Source organism: Loxodonta africana, chromosome 3 (assembly GCF_030014295.1).
Source record: "Loxodonta africana isolate mLoxAfr1 chromosome 3, mLoxAfr1.hap2, whole genome shotgun sequence".
Classification (NCBI taxonomy): domain Eukaryota; kingdom Metazoa; phylum Chordata; class Mammalia; order Proboscidea; family Elephantidae; genus Loxodonta; species Loxodonta africana.
This window is the reverse complement of record NC_087344.1, coordinates 144,157,705-144,171,511: the sequence shown is the minus strand read 5'-3', so window position 1 is coordinate 144,171,511 and position 13,807 is coordinate 144,157,705. Positions and strand designations below refer to the sequence as shown.

The window sequence follows — 13,807 nt, the reverse complement described above, 5'->3', positions numbered from 1 at the left end:
GAATGAATTGAAAACTTGTCTTGCCTCCCCTAACTAAACTAATAGTTCCTTTGATTGGCACCAGAGTTTAACATACATCATTAAAATTAACAAGTGACAAGACAACCTTGGGTATTGTTTTAAGAACTGTCATTTTAAAAAATAATTCAGGTATTAGTAGAAGTGTTTTGGTATTTTGCTTTAATGATTTTAATTAGCATTCTTATCAATTCTTAATCTGTACCTAACAGCTCTGAAGTGACCTGTAAAAAGAATTTGTTTCTCATGCACCTTAAATACTCCCCAATTAACAACTTAAAAAATACTACGTTAGTTTGTTATTTCTTAATTTGTCTGAATAAGTAATGTTTTATAACCGTTCTCTGTTAATGAGAATCACTTTGTGCAGATAGTTAGGTGTGTACTTAAGTATATGTTGACTTCCCTCTGAACTAATGAGTCATTGACCCTGAAGCTGGAGCTGGGCTGGCTTGCGCTATAGAGAGCTTAATCGTTTCCATGGTAACGGAGCCTTCTTGCCTACTACATCTCCCCACATATTTGTTACATTTAAAGCAGGAAATCATTATTTACTTCAGATTTAACATTTAAACATATTTTCCAGGGCACACATCCTTAACTTCAGCCATTCTTGTGTTTAAAACATTAATAGCAAGAATAAAAATTGGTTATAAGTAACACCTGATGAAATAAAAAATTGATCTGCCAGTTCTATGGTATTTTAGGATTCGATTATTTTTTCTAATTTTTGCATCTCAATTATCAAGATGTTGGATTCAAAATGTACTTAATCAACTAGCTAACTGATGATTCTTACATATTTTGAAAAGGCAAGCAGTCAGTAACATTATATTTTTTAATTTAAAATATGTTTGGCTATCAAAAAAGTAATTCCTGCTCATTGTAGTACAATTAGAAAAGAAAGATAGGCAAAAAGAAGAACATTTAACAATCCAGTAATCTCCCTTCTCTATGATTTATTATGTATCTTTCCAGGCCTTCTCCTGTATGTACATGCATGGGCACAGTAGTGGGAGAGCAAGGGGGAGAGAAATCCACCCCCCAAAACATTTTTTTTTTATTTAACAATAAATACATGGGAACATGTCTTCATGTATATTAATTAGTGTCACTTTTATTTGTTGAATTTTGTGGATGTTCTGTGGAATGAATTTACCCTATTTTATTTCACCAGTCCCCTTTATATTGGGAAAGAAAGAGAGGAAGGAGGAGAAGGAAGGAGGGTGAGAGAGAGAGAAAAAACAGCAATGAACATCTTGTAGCTAAGTCTTTGCATAAATCAGTAATTATTTCCTTAGCATACATTTCTTGAAGTGGATTTGCTGGTTAAGATAGGCACGTTTAGAAATTTTGTCAAAGAGCTCTCCGGAATGGATGTAATATCCTCTCTAAAAGTGCATATTATTTTTTAAATAATCCTTACCAATCATATAGGCAAAAAACGTTGTCTTAATGTTGTTTTAACTTGTGTTTTTTTTTATTACTGATAAAATTGACATTTTTCAAATCTTTATTGACCCTTTTTATTCCTTCTTTTGTCAATTGCTTGTGGAAGTACTTTGCCCCTTTTTCTATTTGACTTTTTATGATTTGTAAGACTTCTTAATCCTTTGTCACTTTCTTTTCTTTCTAGCTTAGCATTTGCCCTTTAATTTTTAGTGATTTCTGAAGCAACCGTTTTCATTTGTTATATATTTTCAACTATTAATTTTTTGCTTTATGTTTCATGCAATATAATCCCCACCCCACGATTATACATTTTTCTTTATCTTCTAGAAAATTTATGGTTTCATTTTTATATTAAAATGTTTAATCAACAAGAATTTATTTTGACACATGGTGTATTTTTTTCTTTCAAACAATTAGCCAGTGACCTCTTCATTTATTGTATAATTTATGCTTTGCTTTGTTGTTGTTGTTGTTAGGTGCCGTCGAGTCAGTTCCGACTCATAGCGACCCTATGCACAACAGAACGAAACACTGCCCGGTCCTGCACCATGCTTACAATCATTGTTATGCTTCAGCTCATTGTTGCAGTCACTGTGTCAATCCACCTCCTTAAGGGTCTTCCTCTTTTCCGCTGCCCCTGTACTCTGCCACACATAATGTCCTTCTCCAGGGACTGATCCCTCCTTACAACATATCCAAGGTATGTAAGACGCAGTCTCGCCAACCTTGCTTCTAAGGAGCATTCTGGTTGTACTTCTTCTAAGATAGATTTGTTCATTCTTTTGGCAGTCCATGGTATACTCAATATTCTTTGCCAATACCACAATTCAAAGGCGTCAATTCTTCTTCGGTCTTCCTTATTCATTGTCCAGCTTTCACATGCACATGATGTTTTTGAAAATACCATGGCTTGGGGCAGGTGCACCTTAGTCTTCAAGGTGACATCTTTGCTCTTCAACACTTTGAACAGGTCCTTTGCAGCAGATTCACCCAATGCAATGCGTCTTTTCATTTCTTGACTGCTGCTTCCATGGCTGTTGATTGTGGATCCAAGTAAAATGAAATCCTTGACAACTTCAATCTTTTCTCCATTTATCATGATGTTGCTCATTGGTCCAGTTGTAAGGATTTTTGTTTTCTTTATGTTGAGGTGTAATCCATACTGAAGACTGTGGTCTTTGATCTTTATTAGATGAAGAAATAGAAGATTTTTATCAGCTGCTGCAGTCTGAAATTGATTGAACATGCAATCAAGATGCATTGATAATTACTGGCGATTGGAATGCAAAAGATGGAAACAAAGAAGAAGGATCAGTAGTTGGAAAATATGGTCTTGGTGATAGAAACAATGCCGGAGATCGAATGATAGAATTTTGCAAGACCAACGACTTCTTCATTGCAAATATCTTCTTTCACCAACATAAACGGCGACTATACACATTGACTTTGCCAGATGGAACACACAGAAATCAAATTGACTATCTGTGGAAAGAGACGATGGAAAAGCTCAACATCATCAGTCAGAACAAGGCCAGGGGCCGACTGTGGAACGGACCATCAATTGCTCATACGCAAGTTCAAGCTGAAACTGAAGAAAATCTGAGCAAGTCCACGAGAGCCAAAATATGACCTTGGGTATATCCCACCTGAATTTAGAGACCATCTGAAGAATAGATTTGATGCATTGAACACTAGTGACTGAAGACCAGACGAGTTGTGGAATGACATTGAGGACATCATCCATGAAAAAAGCAAGAGGTCACTGAAAAGACAGGAAAGAAAGAAAAGACCAAGGTGGATGTCAGAGGAAACTCTGAAACTTGCTCTTGAGTGTCGAGCAGCTAAAGCAAAAGGAAGAATTGATGAAGTAAAGGAACTGAACAGAAGATGTCAAAGGGCCTCTCGAGAAGACAAAATAAAGTATTATAATGACATGTGCAAAGAGCTGGAGATGGAAAACCAAAAGGGAAGAACACGCTCGCAGTTTCTCAAGCTGAAAGAACTGAAGAAAAAATTCAAGCCCCAAGTTGCAATAGTGAAGAATTCCAAGGGGAAAATATTAAATGATGCAGGAAGCATCAAAAGAAGATGGAAGGAATACATGAAGTCATTATACCAAAAAGAATTAGTCGATATTCAACCATTTCAAGAGGTGGCATATGATCAGGAACCGATGGTACTGAAGGAAGAAGTCCAAGCTGCTCTGAAGGCACTGGCGAAAAACAAGGCTCCAGGAATTGATGGAATATCAATTGAGATGTTTCAACAAACAGATGCAGCACTGGAGGTGCTCACTCGTCCATGCCAAGAAATATGGAAGACAGCTTCCTGGCCAACTGATTGGAAGAGATCCATATTTATGCCTATTCCAAGAAAGGTGATCCCTCTGAATGTGGAAATTATAGAACAATATCATTAATATCACATGCAAGCAAAATTCTGCTGAAGATCATTCAAAAACGGGTGCAGCAGTATATCGACAGGGAACTGCCAGAAATTCAGGCCGGTTTCAGAAGAGGACGTGGAACCAGGGATATCATTGCTGATGTCAGATGGATCCTGGCTGAAAGCAGAGAATACCAGAAGGATGTTTACCTGTGTTTTATTGACTATGCAAAGGCATTTGACTGTGTGGATCATAACAAACTATGGATAACACTGCAAAGAATGGGAATTCCAGAACACTTAATTGTGCTCATGAGGAACCTTTACATAGATCAAGAGGCAGTTGTTTGCACAGAACAAGGGAATACTGATTGGTTTAAAATCAGGAAGGGTGTGCATCAGGGTTATATTCTTTCACCATACCTATTTAATCTGTACGCTGAACAAATAATACGAGAAGCTGGACTGTATGAAGAAGAACGAGGCATCAAGATTGGAGGAAGACTCATTAACACCCTGCGTTATGCAGGTGACACAACCTTGCTTGCTGAAAGTGAAGAGGACTTGAAGCACTTACTAATGAAGATCAAAGACCACAGCCTTCAGTATGCTTTCCTTAGTGGTTAGGAATGCCGGTTTTATAATCTATCAATCTGAGTTTGAATAATGTTGAATTATAACATGAAAATATAAAAATGCCCCACAGATATAACCATTTCCCCTCTCTGTTAGTTGCCCAGGGCTTCTTCTAAGGCTATTTTCAATCAGCAGTGTGGAAAGGTGAAGAGGTGTCAGTTGAAATGTCAGAAAGATGCTGAATAAATTGATGACTTTTTTTTAAAATTGGAAAATGTTATAAATATTTTATAATAATGCTACTGCTAATGTAGGCTTGTGTTGTTGTTAGGTATTCGAATCTACACTTTTTTATGCTGTACATCCGGGCTGTAATGACATATATGTTATGGTCATATTTTGCTCACTAACTCAATAAAATACTATTAATGTATGACAAATATATGATGTGTGCATAAATGTATGTATTTATGTGTTCATGTGTGTATGTATTTATTATTCTCTTATTCAGAAGTGAAATATTACTTGTGTATTTAAAATGCTTGACAAATTTCATACATGGGCAACTGTATGTGATCAGTTCATAGATCTTAAAGCTAAATATATCAATCCATGTTTTTTTTTAATATAGTCAACATAATTACTCCACAAAATTAAAAACAACTTTGCTATCCTTTAAACTGAAGCTGTAAACACATGGAAAAGGATTCATGTAAAGGATGGATTTATCTTGTATTTAAATTGTCCTTTTCTCTCAAACAAAAATACGATTTTCTGATCTAGACAGTAAGTGTAGTTTTAGTTTGAGTAAATGTGACGGGTTTGATGCTGAATACTGAAAACCAAGATTTACCTGGGAACAATGACTTTCTCAACCACTCTGCCTGTAATTTAGCCACAATTAAGCCATTTACAATTAGGTTCTCCTGAACCTAATTAGTCCATGTACTATCTAATTGTGGTAAACATTGGCCTTAACCATGATGATGATTTCGGTCAAATTACACAGCAAAGCTCATAAGGGTAAGTCTGTAGAATTTTATGTTAGGCCATTCCAAAGATTAATGTATGTAACTAGTTTTCTTTCCCTACATAAATTCTAATAAGGTACTTTTAGAGATATTTTGGTGCACTTGACAAATGTTAAAAATAATACTTACTGTAAAAAACAAAAAAAAAAATCAAGATTAAATCCTATGTGTGAGCCTGACTGAAAAAAGAGCTACACTGTGATTACCAAGAAAATGGTCTGCAAATTGCTCAAGCAGAATCTTTGAAACCTGTTCTTTTCCCAGTGCTCATTTACAGTGAAGAAAACAAGCCAGGTGGCAGGGGAATTTAGCCTGAAGTAAAGTTTATTTTCTCCCCCTGAGAGACAAATTTGATTTTATCTCTTGGCTCATATTACAAAGTGTGGCTGTTCTCCAAATCAGCACTTCAGGATAATTTTTTTTACACGTCTCTCATTCCCTTTCTTTTAACCATGCTTCTACAGTGTATTGAAAATACCTACCACTCTATTTCCATTTTTGAGGAGCCCTGGTGGCACAGTGGTTAAACACTCAGCTGCTAACCCAAAGGTCGATGATTCGAACCTACCAGCAGCTCCTTGGGAGAAATACATGGCAGTCTGCTTCTATAAAGATTACAGCCTTGGAAACCCTATAGGTTTGACATGAGTCGTAATCGACTTGACAGTGATAAGAATTCCCATTTCCATGGGTCTGTCATAGGTCATTTCTCATTTCACCTACTCTAACTTCCTGTTCTATAACAATTATCTCTTGATCAATTCTCTTGACATTTCTTGTAAAACCTAGACTTTATGTGCTAGGCTTAAGAAAACTAGTAGATACTCTTTCTTTTGGTAGTTTTCCTGACTTCACTCTTGTTCCCTATCATGCTGTCTTTTGATTGTTCCAGCCTTGTTTTCTTTCCTGATCTGTCCTCTTCAATTCACAGTCATCATTATGATCCCATAGGTCAGCCTTGCTGCTCACCATCAAGGCCAGGAAGGCAGATTTGTGGACCACACATTGCTATCTTCAGCTTATGGCTAATTCAGATTCTTTTTATAGGAAGATCAACAAACACAGGAACTATGTCCATTACGTACACCACTGTACTTACAATGCCTATTACAGAATGCTGAACAAATTTTTGTGCAAATTAATACATTCAATAGTGTGGTGGTTAAGATTGTGTGTCAACTTGGCTGGGCTGTGATGCTCAGTGTTTATATGTGATCACCCCCATGTGGGATCTGTTGTGAGTAGCCAATCAGTTGAAAGGGAGTTTCCTTGGGCATGTGGCCTGCATCAGAATATAAGTGGACGTTCTGGCTTTCGTCTGCTCTAGATCCTGCAGCTGGTTCCTGTCTGTCTGACCTTCACTTCTTGGGACTTGAGCTAGCAGCTTACCTGCCGATCTTGGGAGTCCTCAGTCTTCACAGCCTGTGAGCAAGAACCCTGCTCTCCGACCACCTGATCTTGGGTTTGCCAGCCCCTGTGTCTATTTGAATCAGAAGTCTCTATCCTGACCCACAGACTTGGGACGTTCCAGACTCTACAACCATATGAGTGGTTTATTTTTACAGGTTTTGCTTTTCTAGAGAATCCAGCCTAAAACATTTGGTATCAAGAGTGGTTCCAGAGAAACAAAATTGTAAGGATGAGTTTTCTAAACTGGCTTCAAGTCTGGTTAGACTTAAAGATATTGACGACTCTGCTTCCAGCAGTAAAGAGGGCATTGCTAATCCAAGGCATGAGGTGGCAATACAAACACGCAAAATTTCGTCACCAGTAGATCAGGTATTGGTGAAAGGCGAGACTCTGGGTAAACACGTGTGTAATATCTTTCTATGGTTTTGTCGGGCTTAGAAGTATAAGGAAGCCCGTTGTTTGGTCCTACTTTCACTAGACAAACTGGTGAAAGAAAGAGATATGCTCAGGGCTTCAGAGTCAAAGCTCAAGTACCACATAAATGACCTCAAAGTTTCCACTTGTGCTTTGAAAGAAAGCCTTATTTCTTGTAGTAACAGAGCTGATATTGCCGAAAAACAGTCTTGTGGACGAGTAGCTGAGTTACAATGCCAGCTCAATTGCCAACCTCGAGAGGTGTCTGAAGTTAAAGTAAGGGCATTGATTGGGAAAAAATGGGATCCTGAAACTTGGGGTGGGGACATATGGGCAGATAATCAGGAAGCTGGAGACACTGAGCCCCTAAATTCCATTGAATCATTCTGCCAGCAGAACTACTCCCATCTGAAGAGATTACTTCATGTTTGTCTGCTAAACCACCCTGCTCAGAAAAACCATTAGCCCCTCCACTCCCATCTAATGAGATTAGCCCTAGCCCAGCTACCTCTAAACAGCCTTTGCCTGAGTCATTGCCTGGAGCATCGCCTGAAGCAGATACTTTACAAGACAATGATAAACATTCTCAAAACAATTCCACTGTACAGACTCTGGCTTCTAGACCTGTAACTAGATTAAGTTAGAGTAAGCCCTAAAAGGTGAAGTAAAAATTGTGACCCTGGAGGAGGTTTGCTACGCTCCAAAAGAACTGCTTGACTTTTCTAAAAGGTACAAACAGAAACCTGGGGAATATGTGTGAGAATGGATATTAAGGGTGTGGGATAATGGTGCAAGGAACATAAGGATGGATCGGTCTGAGTTTATTGATATGGGTCTACTAAGCACAGACTCTTCATTCAATGTTTCAGCTCGAGAAGTTAGGAAAGGATCTAATAGTTTATTTAGTTGGGTTGCTCAAGCATGGATTACATGGTGGCCTACACTAAATCAAGTTGAAGTACCAGATCTGCTTTGGTATACTGTAGAGGGTATCCAAACCCTTAGGGAAGTTGGCACACTAGAGTGGATTTATCAGGTTATACCACAGACCCACACATGGAATGCCCAGAGGACACACCTTTTACCACAACTGTGAGGAAAAAGTTTGTGAAGAGAGCCCAAATATCCTTGAAGACTGCTGTGATTGCTATTTTATGTAAATCAGATTCGATAGTGGGAGCTGCCCTAACTGAATTAAGACACTTAACTACAATGGGGTGATTGGACCTTGAGGTAGTAGGAGCCAAGTGGCAGTACTCAATCGACAAAGACAAGGTGGATATGGTTACAGTAATGGACAGCAGGGTCAAAGCAGTAATCAGAATAGTCTGACACATATGGTCTTATGACACTGACTACTTAGTCATGGTGTCCTTAGGAGTGAAATAGATAGGAAATCTACTAAATATGTACTTGATCTGTACAAATGAATGAATTCTAGGTCAAGTGAACAGCAGTCTAACTCGAATCGTGAGAATAGAGAGTCACGGCTCCTCAATCAATTCCCAGACTTGAGCGAACTTGAAGACCCACAACTCCTTAAATGAAGGGGAGGCTGCGTCCCCTTGAGAAAGGCCACCAATACGCTGCCCAAAATTTATGCTGTTAATCTCTCTCCCAGCCTTCCCCAAAGGGAATCTATGGCCTTTTACGACAGTGACTGACCACTGGGGAAAAAGAAATAATCAGACATTTCAGGGATTACTGAATACTGGCTCTGAACTGACACTAGTTCCAGGAGACCCAAAACGTCACTGCGGCCCACCAGTCAGAGTGGTGGCATATGGAAGCCAGGTTATTACTGGAGTCTTGGCTCGTGTCAGTCTCACAGTAGGTTCAGTGGGTTCCCAGACCTATCCTGTAGTGATTTCCCCAGTTCCAGAATGCATAATTGGAATAGATATACTCAGCAACTGGCAGAATCCCCACACTGGATCCCTGACAAATGGAATAAGGGCTATTATGGTAGGAAAAGCCAAGTGAAAGCCATTAGAGCTGCCCCTACCTAGAAAAATAGTAGACCAAAAGTGATACTGTGTTTCTGGAGATATTGCAGAGATTACTGCCACCATCAAGGATTTGAAGGATGCAGGGTGGTGATTCCCACCACATCCCCATTCAACTCACCTATTTGGCCTGTGCAGAAAACAGATGGACCCTGGAGAATGACAGTAGATTATTGAAACTTAACAGGGTGGTGACTCCAATTGCAGCTGCTGTTTCAGTTGTAGTTTCATTTGCTTGAGCAAATTAATACATCTCCTGGTATCTGGTATGCAGCTATTGACCTGGCTAATGCCTTTTTCTCCATACGTGTTTCGAGGGACCATCAGAAGCAGTTTGCCTTCAGCTAGCAAGGCCAGCAATACACCTTCAGTTGCCTATCTCAGAGCTACATCAATTCACCAGCCCTATGTCATCAGGGAACTCGATCACCTTCACCTTCCACAAGACGTCACACTGATCCTTTACATTACATTATGTTGATTGCACTTAGTAAGGAAGAAGTGTCAATGACTCTGGACTTATTGGTAAAATATCTGCACGCTAGAGAGTAGGAAATTAATCCCACAAAAATTAAGGCACCTTCCACCTCAGTGAAATTTCTAGTGGTCCAGTGGTGTGGGGTGTGTTGAGATATTCCTTCTAAAGTGAAGGATAAGTTATTGGATCTGGCTGCTCCCACAACTAAAAAGGAGGCACAACGCCTAGTGGGCCTCTTTGGATTTTGGAGGCAACATATTCCTCACTTGGGTGTGCTACTCCAGCCTATTTATCAAGGGACTTGAAAAGCTGCTAGTTTCGAGCGGGGTCCAGAAGAAGAGAAGGCTCTGAAAGAGGTTCAGGCTGCTGTGCAAGCTGTTCTGTCACTTAGGCCATATGATCTGGCTGATCCAATGGTGCTTGAAGTGTCAGTGGCAGATAGAGATGCTGTTTGGAGTCTTTGGCAGGCCCCCATTGGTGAATCACAGCGCCAGCCCTTAGGATTTTGGAGTAAAGCCCTGCCATCCTCTTCAGATAACTACTCTCCTTTTGAGAAACAGCTTCTGGCTTTTTACTGAGCCTTAGTAGAGACTGGATGCTTAACCATGGGACACCAAGTCACCATATGGCCTGAGGTACCCATCCTGAACTGGGTGTTGTTTGACCCACAGAGTCATAAAGTTGGATGTGCACAACAGCACTCCATCATTAAATGGAAGTGGTATATACGAGATCGGGCCTGAGCAGGACCTGAAGGCACGAGCAAATTGCATGAGGAAGCGGCTGAAATGCGCATGGTCTCCTCTCCTGTCACATTACCTTCCATCTCCCAGTCTGCACCTATGGCCTCATGGGGAGTTTTTTGTAATTAGTTGACTGAAGAAAATTCATACCTGGTTTACAGATGATTCTGTGCGATATGCAGGCACCACTCGAAAGTGGACAGCAGCAATACGGCCTCTTTCTGGGACTTCCCTGAAGGACAGTGGTGAAGGTGAAGGGAAATCCACAGAACTTCAAGCAGTGTACCTGGTTGTTCACTTTGCTTGGAAGGAGAAATGGCCAGATGTGTGTTTGTACACTGATTCATGAGCTGTGGCCAATGGGTTGGCTGGATAGTCAGGAGCTTGGAAGGAAAATGATTGGAAAATTGAAGACAAAGATTTATGGGGAAGAACTATGTAGACAGGCCTCTCTGAATGGGCCAAAGAAGTGAAGATATTTTTTTCTCATGTGGCCTTAGTAGAGGAATATTTTAATAATCAAGTGGATAGAATGATGTGTTCTGCGGAAACCATTCACCCTTTTTCCCCAGCTACTCCTGTCATTGCTCAATGGGCTCATGAAAAAAGTGGCTATGGTGGCAGGGATGGAAATTTTGCATGGGCCCAGCAATGTGGATTTCCACTCACCAAGGCTGACTTGGCTACAGCCACTACTGAGTGCCCAATCTGCCAGCAGCAGAGACCAACACTAAGTCCCCGGTATGGCACCATCCCTCGAGGTGAGCACCCAGCAACCTAGTGTCAAGTGGATTACATTGGACCACTTCCATCATGCAAAGGGCACCATTTTGTCCTTACTGGAATGGAATGGAATGACACTTACTCTGGATTTGGATTTGCCTTCCCTGCACGCAATGCCTCTGCCAAAACTACCATCCGTGGACTTACGGAATGCCTTATTCACCGTCATGGTATCCCACACAGCATTGCCTTGGATCAAGGGACTCACTTCACAGTAAATCAAGTACAGTGGTGGGCCCACATTCATGGGGTTCACTGGTATTACCCATGTTCCTCATCATCTTGAAGCAGCTGGCTTAATAGAAAGTTGGAATGGACTGCTAAAGACACAGTTACAGTGCCATGTAGGTGTGGTGTCAGTACCCTCCAGGGTTGGGGCACTGTTCTCCAGGAGGCTGTATATGCTCTAAACCAGCATTCAATATATGGTACTGTTTCTCCCATAGCCAGGGTTCATGAGTCCAGGAATCAAGGGGTGAAAATGGGAGTGGCATCACTCACTATTACCCCTAGTGACCCACTCACAAGATTTTTGCTTCCTATCCCCGTGACCTTATGCTCTGCAGGTCTAGAGGTCTTAGTTCCGAAGGGAGGAATGCTCCCACCTGGAGACACATCTCTGATTCCACTGAACTGGAAGCTAAGAATGTCACCTGGCCACTTTGGGCTCCTTATGCCTCTGGATCAATAGGCAAAGAAGGGAGTTACCATACTGCTGGTGGGCCTGATCCTGATTACCAAAAGGAATTTGGATTGGTGTTACATAATGGAGGTAAAGAAGAGTATGTCTGGAATGCAGGAGACCCATTAGGGTGTCTCTTAGTATTACCATGTCCTGTGATTAAAGTCAATGGAAAACTACAGCAACCCAATTCTGATACGATTACTAATGGCCCAGACCCTTTAGGAATGAAGGTTTGGGTCACCCCACCAGGCAAAGAACCACAACCAGCTGAGGTGCTTATTGAGGGCAAAGGGAATATGCAACGGGTGGTGGAAGGAGGTAGTTCTAAATACCAGTTATGTCCATGTGTCCAATTGCAGAAACGAGGACTGTAATTGTTAAGACTATTTCTGCTTTGCATGTGTGTATCCAATATTTTTGTTTTCTTCACATATAAAATATAAGATGTAAGTGGGGCTAGTGCATTTTCGGTTGTATGCATGTTAGTTCTATCATGTTAGGTGCAAGTATGACTTTGTAATTGTTTTTATTCAGAGATTATGTATGGTTTGGGGAGATGTGTACAGGTCTCAAGTTGACAAGGGGTGGACTGTGATGGTTAACATTGTGTGTCAACTTGGCTGGGCCATAATTCTCGGGTTTATATGTGATCACTCCCATGATGGGATCTGCTGTCAGTAGCCAATCAGTTGAAAGGGAGTTTCCTTGGACGTGTGGCCTGCATCTGAGGATAAGTGGATGTTCTGGCTTTTCCCTGCTCTAGATCCTGCAGCTGGCTCCTGTTCATCCGACAGCCTCTTCTTGGGATTGAGCTAGCAGTTTACCTGCCAAACTTGGGAGTCATTGATCTTCACAGCCTGTGAGCAAGAGCCCTGCTCTCCAACCTGCTGATCTTGGGTTTATCAGCCCCTGCAGCTATGTGAATTGGGAGAATCCTTGCAGTCTCACCTGCCAATCTTGGGATTCATCAGTCTTCACAGCCTGTGAGCAAGAGCTCTGCTCTCCAACCTACCAATCTTGGGTTCACCAGCCCCTGCGGCTACGTGAATCAGGAGAAATTTCTATCTTGATCCACTGACTTGGAACGTTCCAGATTCTACAACCACATGAGCTGCTTCCTTGATATAAATCTCTTTCTGTTGTTGTTGTTGTTGTTAGGTGCCGTTGGGTCAGTTCCGACTTATAGTGACCCTATGCACAACAGAACGAAACACTGCCCGGTCCTGCACCATCCTTACAATCGTTGTTATGCTTCAGCTCATCGTTGCAGCCACTGTGTCAGTCCACCTCCTTGAGGGTCTTCCTCTTTTCCACTGACCCTGTACTTTGCCAAGCATGATGTCCTTCTCCAGAGACTGATCCCTCCTTACAACATATCCAAGGTATGTAAGACGCAGTCTCGCCAACCTTGCTTCTAAGGAGCATTCTGGTTGTACTTCTTCTAAGACAGATTTGTTCATTCTTTTGGCAGTCAATGGTATATTCAATATTCTTCGCCAATACCACAATTCAAAGGCGTCAATTCTTCTTCGGTCTTCCTTATTCATTGTCCAGCTTTCACATGTATATGATGTTTTTGAAAATACCATGGCTTGGGGCAGGTGCACCTTAGTCTTCAAGGTGACATCTTTGCTCTTCAATGCTTTAAAGAGGTCCTTTGCAGCAGATTTACCCAATGCGATCTCTTTCTATATATATATATATATATATATATATATATTATACCTTTACTGGTTTTGCTTCTCTAGAGAACCCAGCCTAAGGCAAATAGCCATTTTATAAATTCACTTATGAAACGCCACACATTTAAAGGGTGCCTCCATTTT

The 13,807-nt window shown here is 40.8% G+C and overlaps 1 pseudogene; it reads left to right on the top strand.

The window, feature by feature from the left end:
* The window catches only part of LOC135230547 (uncharacterized), a 36,931-nt pseudogene extending 23,480 nt beyond the window's left edge, over positions 1-13,451 (top strand).
* Positions 13,452-13,807: the final 356 nt, after the last annotated feature.